This window comes from Oncorhynchus nerka, unplaced genomic scaffold (assembly GCF_034236695.1).
Source record: "Oncorhynchus nerka isolate Pitt River unplaced genomic scaffold, Oner_Uvic_2.0 unplaced_scaffold_2505, whole genome shotgun sequence".
In the NCBI taxonomy this organism is placed as follows: domain Eukaryota; kingdom Metazoa; phylum Chordata; class Actinopteri; order Salmoniformes; family Salmonidae; genus Oncorhynchus; species Oncorhynchus nerka.
The window spans coordinates 1-12,716 of record NW_027038809.1 but is presented as its reverse complement, the minus strand read 5'-3'; the positions used below and the strand labels follow the sequence as shown (position 1 = coordinate 12,716).

General features: G+C 47.8%; 1 long non-coding RNA gene across 1 annotated transcript; it reads right to left on the bottom strand.

Annotated features, from left to right (window-relative positions):
- Window positions 1-620: 620 nt before the first annotated feature.
- On the bottom strand, window positions 621-11,803 carry LOC135567162 (uncharacterized). The gene is made up of 4 exons (XR_010462279.1): window positions 11,749-11,803; window positions 11,578-11,630; window positions 824-879; window positions 621-668 (listed from the first exon to the last, which is right to left on the bottom strand). It is a non-coding gene; the product is annotated as an uncharacterized LOC135567162 (long non-coding RNA).
- Window positions 11,804-12,716: the final 913 nt, after the last annotated feature.

Below are 12,716 nucleotides of genomic sequence, written 5' to 3'. Positions count from 1 at the left end.
CCCCATTCAGCAAGAGATTCCTCTCTCCATGCAGACCTTTGGTCGTTTCCCCATTCAGCAAGAGATTCCTCTCTCCATGCAGACCTTTGGTCGTTTCCCCATTCAGCAAGAGATTCCTCTCTCCATGCAGACCTTTGGTCGTTTCCCCATTCAGCAAGAGATTCCTCTCTCCATGCAGACCTTTGGTCGTTTCCCCATTCAGCAAGAGATTCCTCTCTCCATGCAGACCTTTGGTCGTTTCCCCATTCAGCAAGAGATTCCTCTCTCCATGCAGACCTTTGGTCGTTTCCCCATTCAGCAAGAGATTCCTCTCTCCATGCATACCTTTGGTCGTTTCCCCATTCAGCAAGAGATTCCTCTCTCCCTGCAGACCTTTGGTCGTTTCCCCATTCAGCAAGAGATTCCTCTCTCCATGCAGACCTTTGGTCGTTTCGTTGTGGTTTTGGCAGTTGACACTTAATTTACTGACTGTCATGCCTCATCTGATTATTGTTGTGAGTGTTTATTTATGAAATAAATAAAATTTTTATTCCTTCATTCAGTGTGTGGTTTCCCATTGTTTGTTACAATCTTGAGCCAGGTTGTAGCAACAGTATATTATAGTACAGTAGAGCAGTAGTTACCTGTCTGTCATTCCTCTCAGAGTGACCCACGACCTTATAATCCCCCTGCAGAGAGGGGAGGAGTCAGACAGACCAATCACATCACAATTAGAAAGATCACAGTGTATTACAGTTTGCGTTATCAATAGCAACATTATCACGAGGTTAACAGTAACATCATCACAAATACTGTATGTGCAGCTGGAAGGACAGGAACTTACATCATGGAGAGGGAAGGCTGAATCATAGACACCTTTAGCTATTAATGTGGTGATGCCTGAGAGAGAAAGAGGGAGAGGTGTCGGTTACTCAATGTATCAACAAACTCATCTAATATTAGTGAGAGATGCTTCAGTGATCTGTATCAGCTTTCCCATTCAGAGAGGAGAGAAGTGGCTGGGTGGGGGCAAGAGAGGAGAGAATAGGGCAGGGCAATAGAGGAGAGGGCAGGAGAGGAGCGGGCAGGAGAGGAGAGGGCAGGAAATGAGAGGAGCGGGCAGGAAATGAGAGGAGAGGGCAGGAAATGAGAGGGCAGGAACAGTGGGAAGCTCAGTGGGCTCAGTGGGAACAGCTTTAACTAATTGATTCATTACCTCATGAACTAATTAACAAGACGAAGCCAGAAACATCACAGTGATTAGCTTCACCAACGAGCCAATCACAGCACAGCTACAGGGACCACAACTCCCACATGCCTCTGCTTCAATCTCAGCCTGACCCCACAACACACTTCAGGAGAGGAGAGGACAATAAAGGGAACTGGGAAGAGAGGAGGAGAGGACAATAAAGGGAACTGGGAAGAGAGGAGGAGAGGACAATAAAGGGAACTGGGAAGAGAGGAGGAGAGGACAATAAAGGGAACTGGGAAGAGAGGAGGACAATAAAGGGAACTGGGAAGAGAGGAGGACAATAAAGGGAACTGGGAAGAGAGGAGGACAATAAAGGGAACTGGGAAGAGAGGAGGACAATAAAGGGAACTGGGAAGAGAGGAGGACGATAAAGGGAACTGGGAAGAGAGGAGGAGAGGACGATAAAGGGAACTGGGAAGAGAGGAGGAGAGGACGATAAAGGGAACTGGGAAGAGAGGAGGAGAGGACGATAAAGGGAACTGGGAAGAGAGGAGGAGAGGACGATAAAGGGAACTGGGAAGAGAGGAGGAGAGGACAATAAAGGGAACTGGGAAGAGAGGAGGAGAGGACGATAAAGGGAACTGGGAAGAGAGGAGGAGAGGACAATAAAGGGAACTGGGAGGAGAGGACAATAAAGGGAACTGGGAGGAGAGGAGGAGAGGACAATAAAGGGAACTGGGAAGAGAGGAGGAGAGGACAATAAAGGGAACTGGGAAGAGAGGAGGAGAGGACAAAAGGGAACTGGGAAGAGAGGAGGACAATAAAGGGAACTGGGAAGAGAGGAGGACGATAAAGGGAACTGGGAAGAGAGGAGGACGATAAAGGGAACTGGGAAGAGAGGAGGACGATAAAGGGAACTGGGAAGAGAGGAGGAGAGGACGATAAAGGGAACTGGGAAGAGAGGAGGAGAGGACAATAAAGGGAACTGGGAAGAGAGGAGGAGAGGACGATAAAGGGAACTGGGAAGAGAGGAGGAGAGGACAATAAAGGGAACTGGGAGGAGAGGACAATAAAGGGAACTGGGAAGAGAGGAGGAGAGGACAATAAAGGGAACTGGGAAGAGAGGAGGAGAGGACAAAAGGGAACTGGGAAGAGAGGAGGACAATAAAGGGAACTGGGAAGAGAGGAGGACAATAAAGGGAACTGGGAAGAGAGGAGGACGATAAAGGGAACTGGGAAGAGAGGAGGACGATAAAGGGAACTGGGAAGAGAGGAGGACGATAAAGGGAACTGGGAAGAGAGGAGGACGATAAAGGGAACTGGGAAGAGAGGAGGACGATAAAGGGAACTGGGAAGAGAGGAGGACGATAAAGGGAACTGGGAAGAGAGGAGGACGATAAAGGGAACTGGGAAGAGAGGACGATAAAGGGAACTGGGAAGAGAGGACGAGAGGACGATAAAGGGAACTGGGAAGAGAGGAAGAGAGGACGATAAAGGGAACTGGGAAGAGAGGAAGAGAGGACGATAAAGGGAACTGGGAAGAGAGGAGGACGATAAAGTGAACTGGGAAGAGAGGAGGACAATAAAGGGAACTGGGAAGAGAGGAGGACGATAAAGGGAACTGGGAAGAGAGGAAGAGAGGACGATAAAGGGAACTGGGAAGAGAGGACGAGAGGACGATAAAGGGAACTGGGAAGAGAGGAAGAGAGGACGATAAAGGGAACTGGGAAGAGAGGAGGACGATAAAGGGAACTGGGAAGAGAGGAGGACGATAAAGGGAACTGGGAAGAGAGGAGGACGATAAAGGGAACTGGGAAGAGAGGAAGAGAGGACGATAAAGGGAACTGGGAAGAGAGGACGAGAGGACGATAAAGGGAACTGGGAAGAGAGGAGGACGATAAAGGGAACTGGGAAGAGAGGAGGACGATAAAGGGAACTGGGAAGAGAGGAGGACGATAAAGGGAACTGGGAAGAGAGGAGGACAATAAAGGGAACTGGGAAGAGAGGAGGACGATAAAGGGAACTGGGAAGAGAGGAGGACTATAAAGGGAACTGGGAAGAGAGGAGGACTATAAAGGGAACTGGGAAGAGAGGAGGACGATAAAGGGAACTGGGAAGAGAGGAGGACGATAAAGGGTACTGGGAAGAGAGGAGGACAATAAAGGGTACTGGGAAGAGAGGAGGACAATGAAGGGAACTGGGAAGAGAGGAGGACGATAAAGGGAACTGGGAAGAGAGGAGGACGATAAAGGGGAACTGGGAAGAGAGGAGGAGAGGACAAAAGGGAACTGGGAAGAGAGGAGGAGAGGACAAAAGGGAACTGGGAAGAGAGGAGGAGAGGACAAAAGGGAACTGGGAAGAGAGGAGGACAATAAAGGGAACTGGGAAGAGAGGAGGACAATAAAGGGAACTGGGAAGAGAGGAGGACGATAAAGGGAACTGGGAAGAGAGGAGGACGATAAAGGGAACTGGGAAGAGAGGAGGACGATAAAGGGAACTGGGAAGAGAGGAGGAGAGGACAATAAAGGGAACTGGGAAGAGAGGAGGAGAGGACAATAAAGGGAACTGGGAAGAGAGGAGGAGAGGACGATAAAGGGAACTGGGTAGAGAGGAGGACAATAAAGGGAACTGGGAAGAGAGGAGGACAATAAAGGGAACTGGGAAGAGAGGAGGACAATAAAGGGAACTGGGAAGAGAGGAGGACAATAAAGGGAACTGGGAAGAGAGGAGGACAATAAAGGGAACTGGGAAGAGAGGAGGACAATAAAGGGAACTGGGAAGAGAGGAGGACGATAAAGGGAACTGGGAAGAGAGGAGGACTATAAAGGGAACTGGGAAGAGAGGAGGACAATAAAGGGAACTGGGAAGAGAGGAGGACAATAAAGGGAACTGGGAAGAGAGGAAGAGAGGACGATAAAGGGAACTGGGAAGAGAGGAAGAGAGGACGATAAAGGGAACTGGGAAGAGAGGAAGAGAGGACGATAAAGGGAACTGGGAAGAGAGGAAGAGAGGACGATAAAGGGAACTGGGAAGAGAGGACGATAAAGGGAACTGGGAAGAGAGGACGATAAAGGGAACTGGGAAGAGAGGACGATAAAGGGAACTGGGAAGAGAGGACGATAAAGGGAACTGGGAAGAGAGGACGATAAAGGGAACTGGGAAGAGAGGACGATAAAGGGAACTGGGAAGAGAGGACGATAAAGGGAACTGGGAAGAGAGGACGATAAAGGGAACTGGGAAGAGAGGACGATAAAGGGAACTGGGAAGAGAGGACGATAAAGGGAACTGGGAAGAGAGGACGATAAAGGGAACTGGGAAGAGAGGACGATAAAGGGAACTGGGAAGAGAGGACGATAAAGGGAACTGGGAAGAGAGGAGGAGAGGACGATAAAGGGAACTGGGAAGAGAGGAGGAGAGGACGATAAAGGGAACTGGGAAGAGAGGAGGAGGACAATAAAGGGAACTGGGAAGAGAGGAGGACAATAAAGGGAACTGGGAAGAGAGGAGGACAATAAAGGGAACTGGGAAGAGAGGAGGACAATAAAGGGAACTGGGAAGAGAGGAGGACAATAAAGGGAACTGGGAAGAGAGGAGGACAATAAAGGGAACTGGGAAGAGAGGAGGACAATAAAGGGAACTGGGAAGAGAGGAGGACAATAAAGGGAACTGGGAAGAGAGGAGGACAATAAAGGGAACTGGGAAGAGAGGAGGACGATAAAGGGAACTGGGAAGAGAGGAAGAGAGGACGATAAAGGGAACTGGGAAGAGAGGACGAGAAAGGGAACTGGGAAGAGAGGAGGACGATAAAGGGAACTGGGAAGAGAGGAGGACGATAAAGGGAACTGGGAAGAGAGGAGGACGATAAAGGGAACTGGGAAGAGAGGAGGACGATAAAGGGAACTGGGAAGAGAGGAGGACGATAAAGGGAACTGGGAAGAGAGGAAGAGAGGACGATAAAGGGAACTGGGAAGAGAGGAAGAGAGGACGATAAAGGGAACTGGGAAGAGAGGACGAGAGGACGATAAAGGGAACTGGGAAGAGAGGAAGAGAGGACGATAAAGGGAACTGGGAAGAGAGGAAGAGAGGACGATAAAGGGAACTGGGAAGAGAGGAAGAGAGGACGATAAAGGGAACTGGGAAGAGAGGAGGACGATAAAGTGAACTGGGAAGAGAGGAGGACGATAAAGGAACTGGAAGAGAGGTAGGACGATAAAGGAACTGGGAAGAGAGGACGAGAGGGAACTGATAAAGGGAACTGGGAAGGGAAGAGAGGACGATAAAGGGAACTGGGAAGAGAGGAGGACGATAAAAGGAACTGGGAAGAGAGGAGGACGATAAAGGGAACTGGGAAGAGGAGGACGATAAAGGGAACTGGGAAGAGAGGAAGAGGACGATAAAGGGAACTGGGAAGAGAGGAAGAGAGGACAAAAGGGAACTGGGAAGAGAGGAGGAGAGGACAAAAGGAACTGGAAGAGAGGAGGGACAAAAAGGGAACTGGGAAGAGAGGAGGACAATAAAGGGAACTGGGAAGAGAGGAGGACAATAAAGGAACTGGGAAGAGAGGAGGACAATAAATAGGGAACTGGGAAGAGAGGAGGACAATAAAGGGTACTGGGAAGAGAGGAGGACAATGAAGGGGAACTGGGAAGAGAGGAGGACGATAAAGGGAACTGGGAAGAGAGGAGGACGATAAAGGGAACTGGGAAGAGAGGAGGGAGAGGACAAAAGGGAACTGGGAAGAGAGGAGGAGAGTTAAAGGGAACTGGGAAGAGAGGAGGAGAGGACAAAGGGAACTGGGAAGAGAGGAGGACAATAAAGGGAACTGGGAAGAGAGGAGGACAATAAAGGGAACTGGGAAGAGAGGAGGACAATAAAGGAACTGGGAAGAGAGGAGGACGATAAAGGGAACTGGGAAGAGAGGAGGACAATAAAGGGAACTGGGAAGAGAGGAGGACAATAAAGGGAACTGGAAGAGAGGAGGACAATAAAGGAACTGGGAAGAGAGGAGGACAATAAAGGGAACTGGGAAGAGAGGAGGACGATAAAGGGAACTGGGTAGAGAGGAGGACAATAAAGGGAACTGGGAAGAGAGGAGGACAATAAAGGAACTGGGAAGAGAGGAGGACAATAAAGGGAACTGGGAAGAGAGGAGGACAATAAAGGGAACTGGAAGAGAGGAGGACAATAAAGGGAACTGGGAAGAGAGGAGGACAATAAAGGGAACTGGGAAGAGAGGAGGACAATAAAGGGAACTGGGAAGAGAGGAGGACAATAAAGGGAACTGGGAAGAGGGGGAAGGAGAGGCTCAGGCTAAGAGAGAAAAACAGAGGGTGTGTCCTAATATGTATAATACCGTGCATAAAATGGTCCATTTGAGAAGCACTCTGTGCTAATGTCCTGCATTAACAATTCCTTTTACCAATACAGACGAGACAAGATTGCTTTATGTAGTTAACGTTTTAATTTATAATTATCAGCTGGCAATACGTGAATTCTATTCATCTAGCTAGCCATCTAGTTTACATGTAGAAAACAACCGAAAACTAATGCTGATAAGGACAGATCGACATTTTGCTTTGGGAGGAGGGCAGTGTGTTATTTATTATTGGACAGGGTAGTGTGTTATTTATTGGACAGGGTAGTGTGTTATTTATTGACAGGGAGGGTAGCGTGTTATTTATTGGACAGGTAGTGTGTTATTTATTGACAGGGTAGCGTAGTTATCTTATTTATTGGACAGGGTAGCGTGTGTTATTTATTGGACAGGGTAGATTTATTGGACAGGCAGTGCATTATTTATTGGACAGGGTAGCGTGTTATTTATTGACAGGTTATTTGTCGGAGGGTAGCGTGTTATTTATTGGACAGGGGAGCGTAGCGTGTTATTTATCGGACAGGGTAGCGTGCGTTATTTATTGGACAGGGTAGCGTGTTATTTATTGACAGGGTAGTGTGTTATTTATTGGACAGGGGTAGCGTGTTATTTATCGGACAGGGTAGTGTGTTATTTATTGGACAGGGGAGGGTAGTATGTTATTTATTGACAGGGTAGCGTGTTATTTATTGGACAGGTAGCGTGGCGTTATTTATTGACAGGGTAGTGTGTTATTTATTGGACAGGGAGGGTGTTATTGACACAGGGTAGCGTGTTATTTATTGGACAGGGTAGCGTGTTATTTATTGGACAGGTAGCGTGTTATTTATTGGACAGGAGGTAGCGTGTTATTTATTGGACAGGAGGGTGTAGCGTGTTATTTATTGGACAGGGAGGTAGAGTGTTATTTATTGACAGGGTAGTGTGTTATTTATTGGACAGGGGAGGGTAGTGTGTTATTTATTGGACAGGGTAGTGTGTTATTTATTGGACAGGGGAGGGTGTTATTTATTGGACAGGGTGGTGTGTTATTTATTGGACAGGGGAGGGTGTTATTTATTGGACAGGGTGGTGTGTTATTTATTGGACAGGGGAGGGTGTTATTTATTGGACAGGGTAGTGTGTTATTTATTGGACAGGGGATGGTAGTGTGTTATTTATTGGACAGGGTGGTGTGTTATTTATTGGACAGGAGGTGTGTTATTTATTGGACAGGGAGGGTGCATTTATTTATTGACAGGGAGGGTTATTTATTGGACAGGAGGGTGTTATTTATTGGACAGGGGAGGGTGTTATTTATTGGACAGGGTAGTGTGTTATTTATTGGACAGGGTGTTGTGGACAGGGTAGCGTGTTATTTATTGGACAGGGAGGGTAGTGTGTTATTTATTGGACAAGGATTTGTGGACAGGGTAGCGTGTTATTTATTGGACAGGGTAGTGTGTTATTTATTGGACAGGTAGTGTGTTATTTATTGGACAGGGTAGTGTGTTATTTATTGGACAGGGTAGTGTTATTTATTGGACAGGATAGCGTGTTATTTATTGGACAGGGTAGCGTGTTATTTATTGGACAGGGGAGGGTAGTGTGTTATTTATTGGACAGGGGAGGGTAGTATGTTATTTATTGGACAGGGTAGCGTGTTATTTATTGGACAGGGATTTATTGGACAGGGTAGCGTGTTATTTATTGGACAGGGGAGGGTAGTATGTTATTTATTGGACAGGGTAGTGTGTTATTTATTGGACAGGGTAGCGTGTTATTTATTGGACAGGGATTTATTGGACAGGGTAGCGTGTTATTTATTGGACAGGGGAGGTAGTATGTTATTTATTGGACAGGGTAGTGTGTTATTTATTGGACAGGGTAGCGTGTTATTTATTGGACAGGGTAGTGTGTTATTTATTGGACAGGATGTTATTGGACAGGGTAGCGTGTTATTTATTGGACAGGGTAGCGTGTTATTTATTGGACAGGTAGTGTTATTTATTGGACAGGGTAGTGTGTTATTTATTGGACAGGGTAGCGTGTTATTGGACAGGGTAGCGTGTTATTTATTGGACAGGGTAGCGTGTTATTTATTGGACAGGGTAGTGTGTTATTTATTGGACAGGGAGGGTAGCGTGTTATTTATTGGACAGGGGAGGGTAGTGTGTTATTTATTGGACAGGGTAGTGTGTTATTTATTGGACAGGGGAGGGTAGTGTGTTATTTATTGGACAGGGTAGCGTGTTATTTATTGGACAGGGAGGAGTAGCGTGCTATTTATTGGACAGGTAGCGTGTTATTTATTGGACAGGGAGGTGTAGTGTGTTATTTATTGGACAGGGGAGGTAGTGTGTTATTTATTGGACAGGGAGGGTGATGTGTTATTTATTGGACAGGAGGGTAGTATGTTGTTATTGGACAGGGTAGTGTGTTATTGTGGACAGGGTTATTTATTGGACAGGTAGCGTGTTATTTATTGGACAGGGTAGCGTGTTATTTATTGGACAGGGAGCGTGTTTATTGGACAGGGAGGGTAGTGTATTTATTGGACAGGGAGGGTAGTGTGTTATTTATTGGACAGGGTAGTGTGTTATTTATTGGACAGGGTATGTTATTTGTGTTATTTATTGGACAGGGTAGCAGTGTTATTTATTGACAGGGGAGGGTAGTGTGTTATTTATTGGACAGGAGGGTAGTGTGTTATTTATTGGACAGGGTAGCGTGTTATTTATTGGACAGGGTAGTGTGTTATTTATTGGACAGGGTAGTGTGTTATTTATTGGACAGGGGAGGGTAGTGTGTTATTTATTGGACAGGGGAGGGTAGTGTGTTATTTATTGGACAGGGGAGGGTAGTGTGTTATTTATTGGACAGGGGGTAGTGTGTTATTTATTGGACAGGAGAGGGTAGTGTGTTATTTATTGGACAGGAGAGGGTAGTGTGTTATTTATTGGACAGGGGAGGGTAGTGTGTTATTTATTGGACAGGAGAGGGTAGTGTGTTATTTATTGGACAGGGGAGGGTAGTGTGTTATTTATTGGACAGGGGAGTGTGTTATTTATTGGACAGGGGAGGGTGTTATTTATAGGACAGGGTAGCGTGTTATTTATTGGACAGGGTAGCGTGTTATTTATTGGACAGGGTAGTGTGTTATTTATTGGACAGGGTAGTGTGTTATTTATTGGACAGGGTAGCGTGTTATTTATTGGACAGGGTAGCGTGTTATTTATTGGACAGGGTAGCGTGTTATTTATTGGACAGGGGAGCGTGTTAATTGGACAAGTAGCGTTTATTGGACAGGTAGCGTGTTATTTATTGGACAGGGTAGTGTGTTATTTATTGGACAGGAGTAGTGTGTATTTATTGGACAGGGTAGTGTGTTATTTATAGGACAGGGTAGTGTGTTATTTATTGGACAGGAGTGTGTTATTTATTGGACAGGAGAGGGTAGTGTGTTATTTATTGGACAGGGCAGCGTGTTATTTATTGGACAGGGAGGGTGTTATTTATTGGACAGGGGGAGGGTGTTATTTATTGGACAGGGCAGCGTGTTATTTATTGGACAGGGTAGCGTGTTATTTATTGGACAGGGAGTGTGTTATTTATTGGACAGGGTGTGTATTATTTATTGGACAGGGCAGGAGTGTGTATTTATTGGACAGGGTAGTAGGGACAGGGCAGTGTGTTATTTATTGGACAGGGGAGGGTAGTGTGTTATTCATTGGACAGGGGGAGGGTAGTGTTTATTTATTGGACAGGGTAGTGTGTTATTTATTGGACAGGGGAGGGTGTTATTTATTGGACAGGGTAGCGTGTTATTTATTGGACAGGGTAGCGTGTTATTTATTGGACAGGGTAGCGTGTTATTTATTGGACAGGGTAGCGTGTTATTTATTGGACAGGGGAGGGTAGTGTGTTATTTATTGGACAGGGTAGTGTGTTATTTATTGGACAGGGTAGCGTGTTATTTATTGGACAGGGGAGGGTAGTGTGTTATTTATTGACGGGGAGGGTAGTGTGTTATTTATTGGACAGGGTAGTGTGTTATTTATTGGACAGGAGTAGCGTGTTATTTATTGACAGGGGAGGGTAGTGTGTTATTTATTGGACAGGGTAGTGTGTTATTTATTGACAGGGTAGCGTAGCGTGTTATTTATTGGACAGATAGGTGTTATTTATTGACAGGGTAGCGTGTTATTTATTGAACAGGGCAGCGTGTTATTTATTGGACAGGGGAGGGTAGTGTGTTATTTATTGGACAGGGGAGGGTAGTGTGTTATTTATTGGACAGGGGAGGGTAGTGTGTTATTTATTGGACAGGGGAGGGTAGTGTGTTATTTATTGGACGGGGAGCGTGTTATTTATTGGACAGGGTGGGTTATTTATTGGACAGGGTAGCGTGTTATTTATTGGACAGGGGAGGGTAGCGTGTTATTTATTGGACAGGGTAGTGTGTTATTTATTGGACAGGGTAGCGTGTTATTTATTGGACAGGGTAGCGTGTTATTTATTGGACAGTGCGTATTTATTGGACAGGGGGTAGTGGTTATTTATTGGACAGGGTAGTGTTATTTATTGACAGGGGAGCGTAGTGTGTATTTATTGGACAGGTAGCGTGTTATTTATTGGACAGGGAGGGTAGCGTGTTATTTATTGGACAGGGTAGTGTGTTATTTATTGGACAGGGTAGCGTGTTATTTATTGGACAGGGGAGGGTAGTGTGTTATTTATTGGACAGGGTAGTGTGTTATTTATTGGACAGGGTAGTGTGTTATTTATTGGACAGGGAGGGTAGCGTGTTATTTATTGGACAGGGTAGCGTGTTATTTATTGGACAGGGGGTGTTATTTATTGGACAGGGTAGGGTAGTGTGTTATTTATTGGACAGGGTAGCATGTCATTTTATTGGACAGGGTAGCGTGTTATTTATTGGACAGGGGAGGTGGAGAACACCAATCACTCACTGTGCTGAGGAACCATGGAGAATGTCAATGACCTCCAAAAGTAGGCAACTTTGGGCAATCAGGGGTTAGAGGTCACTCACCCATGGATTGGCTGGTGCGTGTGCAGGCGGTGCGTCCTCAGGATCTCATACACCTGAGGGGGTTAGGTCACACAGAATATTGTGTCAGAGAGAAACAGAGAGCCGAAAACATATTCCCATTGATTCTTGACATTCATATAAAACAGAGAACATCCTGAATGACAGACTCACTATTCGACTTCGTGTTGCGTTGTCAAAGAACGTGTCTTTAGAGGTGATGTTAAATCTGTAGAGAACAAAAGAACAGGTGTCAACTCAGGGAACTCCAGATGGTGACTCCATATACAGACCAGCTGTTGTCAGAGTGTGTGTGAGGACGTGGTGTGGGGCGGGTGGGGCGTGTGGGGCGGGTGTGAGGACGTGTGTGGGGCGTGGTGGGGACGTGTTGGCGTGGTGTGGGGCGTGGTGTGGGGCGGGTGAGGGCGTGGTGGGGCGTGGTGGGGCGGTGGGAGGACGTGGTGGGGCGGGTGGGGCGTGGTGAGGACGGTGTGGGGCGGGTGTGGGGCGGGTGAGGACATGTGTGGGGCGTGGTGTGAGGACGTGTGGGGCGGTGTGCGTGGTGTGAGACGGTGGGCGGTGAGGAGGTGTGGGGGCGTGGTGTGGGGCGTGGTGGGGCGGGGGCGGGTGAGGACGGGTGTGGGGCGTGGTGTGAGGCGTGGTGGGGCGTGGTGTGGGGCGTGGTGTGAGGGGGCGTGGTGTGGGCGGGTGGTGTGGGGCGTGGGTGGGGCGTGGTGTAGGGCGTGGTGTGGGGCGTGGTGGGCGGGTGTGGGCGTGGTGAGGACGTGTGTGAGGCGTGGTGTAGGGCGTGGTGTGGGGCGGTGTGGGCGTGGTGGGGCGTGGTGTGGGCGGTGGAGGACGTGGTGTGAGGGCGGTGGGGCGGTGTGGGGCGTGGTGGGGCGTGGTGTGGGCGCGGGTGGGCGTGGTGGGGCGTGGTGTGGAGTGTGGGCGTGGTGTGAGGCGTGGTGGGACGTGTGGGGCGGTGTGGGGCGTGGTGTGGGGCGTGGTGGGGCGTGGTGTGAGCGGTGTGGGGCGTGGTGTGGGGCGTGGTGGGGCGTGGTGTGGGGCGTGGTGTGGGCGTGGTGAGGGCGTGGTGAGGACGGGTGTGAGGACGGGTGTGAGGACGGGTGAGGGCGGGTGTG